Raw genomic sequence first — 3,848 nt, 5'->3', positions numbered from 1 at the left:
TGGTCATGGTCCCCACTTTTGACCAGTCCCTCTGGTTCTCTGGACTCTCCCCATTTCTCTGTCATTGATTTTTCTTTACAAGTCTTTCAGTTAAACATTTGGAGAATCCCATTTATTTCATGCTGAAGTGCTGATGGAAATAATCTTTATCCTGTTAATCTTTTTTAAAAATATTTAAAGCCTTTGATTTTTTTTGCATTGTAGTTAAATTCTCTTGTGTTAAATAGTGACTTTTTAAAACAATGTTGAATCTTCTAATTTTACCATATGTTATTCTTTTAGTTAACCATCCTTTAATACATTTTAACTTTTGCATCTCTGATATTGTGATTTATGCTCAACTTTATAATGACCTACAAAAAGCATGAGCACAGTTGGTAGATGCCAGGGGCTGGCGGGTAATGGGGACTTAGAGTTTAATGGGAACAGAGTTTCAATTTAGGTGGTTTCAGTGGTAACGAATTCACCTGCCAGTGCAGGATATGCTGGTAATGTGAGTTCAGTCCCAGCCTCTGGAAGATCCCCTGGAGGGGGAAATGGCAACCCACTCCAGTGCTCTTGCCTGAAAAATCCCTTGGACAGAGAAGCCTGGTGGGCTACAGTCTATGGGGCTGCAGAGAGTCAGATTCGACTGAGCAGGTAAGAGTTTCAGTTTAGGAAGGTGAAAGATTCAAGAGATGGATGACGGTGAGTGTTGCACAACAATGTGAATGTACTCAGTGCCCCTGACTTGTATGGTTAAATATGATTAAAATAGTAAGCTTATGTTATGTGATTTTTACCACAGTTTAAAAAAACAAAAACTTTAAAAAGACATGATTACAGAGGGTGACAGTAACAAAGAGACCTTACACATAAACAGGAACATAGCTTTTTATCTACTTTCCTCAATCAATTTCTAACCCCTTTAACAATTATGTCCCTAAAAGTATACTAACCCTGAGATACACAGGGACCCACAGATGTAGTCTCCATAGGGCAGTTTACTCTGTTTATACAAGTTCTCCACTTTTCTAACACTATATAGTTTCCATACTATGCAATCTCTGTATTTGGAACTGCCTGTTTTCATATCTGCAGTCTCTGACACATAGAACCAGCGGTTTTGGCAAAGTATATCACTGTGTTACAAACAAGCACAGCTTGACATGAGCCATTATCCTCCAGGACTAGAGGGAGGATAAAGAACTGCCAGCAGTGCACTGAACCAAGAGGCAGACTGGAGAGGGAGCAGCACTTGACATTCTAAGATATGAAATCAGCCGCAGAACAAACTGAGCCTGAAAGAGCTGAAAGTGGCTCATGTAGGGATTATGGGTCTTCATCTGCTAATTCTGGCAGGAGAAGATGGAGGGCTGCTGCAGAACAACCAGAAGTGACCTCTACCTCCTAGAGAACAGGGTCTGGGAGATTCCTACAGCAGTCAGCAAAATCACAGAGAGAAGGGAGTATAAACCTTCAGATAGTTGACTAAGAAAGTGTACACCAAACAGCCCTTCAGTAGAAAGAATCAAAGAGAGTCCACTCACACTTAAACAGATCTTTCCTTCAAAAATACATAATTTTAAAATTTAAAAAAAGCACCTCCCTGGGACTTATTAATAGAAAGATGAGGCAATTGACTAAAGAAAGCTGGAGCAGGTATTTAAAGAATCAGCTTGATATTTTAAGTAAAGTCACTGAAAATAATGACTAAAAACAAAATAGGAAAGGCAAGAAAAGATAATATGTTGAGAAAGGATTCTTTTGATACCAATCAGCTAGAAATGGAGTTAATAGAGATACTGGGGCAGCTCGGGAATACCAGGTCTGGGATGGAGCTGAGCAGGAAGAAGACCTCGGATTAGCTCTGTGAAGACTGCAGCTCTCGTTCTTCCACTCCTGACCCCAACCCCAACTGCCCCCTGTCCCCAATCCCTTTGCATCCACTTCATTCTGCTCGCAATGCATATGGACCAATCCATGAGGCATGGAAGGCTGACAGAAACACATGCAGGGTTCACAGTTTAAAGGTCCAAGGACCCAGAGACAGCCTAACTGATCTCTTACCCTTAAGGGAGAAAGGACTGATATTTCCCGCCTTTTGTCCTCCACAAACCAGACAATGCCTAGTGAAGGAATAAGTAATTCATGGAAAGGAATAGGCCCGGAGAGCAACTTCCGGCGTCACTGGTGTAGGTGGGTGAAGAAGGAGCGGGCCCTCGCTCTTCTGTTTCAGTGCCTGGCGCTCTCTCGGGCAACATGGAGGCAGCGTCCTGCGGGAGCCACCTGAATGGCGACCTGGATCCAGATGACAGGGAGGAGGGAGCTGCCTCTACGGCTGAGGAGGCTGCCAGGAATAAAAGACGGAAGAAGAAGAAGAGTAAAGGGTCTGCCCCAGGGCAACAGGAACCTGATAAAGGAGCAGGAGCCTCAGTTGATGAGGTGGCAAGACAATTGGAAAAACAAGCATTGGAAGAGAAAGAAAGAGATGATGACGATGAAGATGGAGATGGTGATGGAGATGGAGCAGCTGGAAAGAAGAAGAAGAGAGGACCAAAAGTTCAAACACACCCTCCCTCAGTTCCAATATGTGACCTGTATCCTAATGGTGTATTTCCCAAAGGACAAGAATGCGAATACCCACCCACACAAGATGGGCGAACAGCTGCTTGGAGAACTACAAGTGAAGAAAAGAAAGCATTAGATCAAGCTAGTGAAGAGATTTGGAATGATTTTCGAGAAGCTGCAGAAGCACATCGACAAGTTAGAAAATATGTTATGAGCTGGATCAAGCCTGGGATGACAATGATAGAAATCTGTGAGAAGTTGGAAGACTGTTCAGGAACATTAATAAAAGAGAATGGATTAAACGCGGGCCTGGCATTTCCTACTGGGTGTTCTCTGAATAACTGTGCTGCCCATTATACTCCCAATGCTGGTGACACAACAGTATTACCGTATGATGACATCTGTAAGACAGACTTTGGAACACATATAAGTGGTGGGATTATTGATTGTGCTCTTACTGTCACTTTTAACCCCAAATATGATACATTATTAAAAGCTGTAAAAGATGCCACTAACACTGGAATAAAGTGTGCTGGAATTGATGTTCATTCTGTGATGGTGAGGCTATCCAAGAAGTTATGGAATCCTATGAAGTTGAAATACATGGGAAGACATATCAAGTGAAACCAATCCGTAATCTAAATGGACATTCAATTGGGCCATATAGAATACATGCTGGGAAAACAGTACCCATTGTGAAGGGAGGAGAGGCAACAAGAATGGAGGAAGGAGAAGTGTATGCCATTGAAACCTTTGGTAGCGCAGGAGAATGTGTGGTTCATGATGATATGGAATGTTCACATTACATGAAAAATTTTAATGTTGGACATGTGCCAACAAGGCTTCCAAGAACAAAACACTTGTTAACTGTCATCAATGAAAACTTGGCACTCTTGCCTTCTGCTGCAGATGGCTGGATCATTTGGGAGAAAGTAAATACTTGATGGCTCTGAAGAATCTGTGTGACTTGGGCATTGTAGACCCATATCCACCATTATGTGACATTAAACGATCGTATACAGCACAGTTTGAACACACCATACTTTTGCGTCCAACATGTAAAGAAGTTGTCAGCCTAGGAGACGACTATTAAACTTGGTCCAAAGCCACCACAACACCTTTTATTTTCTAAGCTTTGTTGGAATACATTATACCAGATTTAATTTGCAGCATGTTGTCTTAACAGTGGACCTATGTAATACTTTTATCCATGTTTAAAAAGGAAGGAATTTGATCAAAGGCAAACCATTAATGTTATTAACCAAGGAAAAAGCTTCCAGGACTTTGAAATGTTAACT

At 41.8% G+C, this 3,848-nt stretch overlaps 1 pseudogene; it reads left to right on the top strand.

The window, feature by feature from the left end:
• Positions 1-681: 681 nt before the first annotated feature.
• On the top strand, positions 682-3,643 carry LOC133048443 (methionine aminopeptidase 2-like; annotated as a pseudogene).
• The last annotated feature ends 205 nt before the right edge of the window (positions 3,644-3,848 follow it).

The sequence above is a fragment of the Dama dama genome, chromosome 29, assembly GCF_033118175.1.
Source record: "Dama dama isolate Ldn47 chromosome 29, ASM3311817v1, whole genome shotgun sequence".
NCBI lineage: Eukaryota > Metazoa > Chordata > Mammalia > Artiodactyla > Cervidae > Dama > Dama dama.
This window is presented reverse-complemented; position numbering and strand designations above follow the sequence as displayed.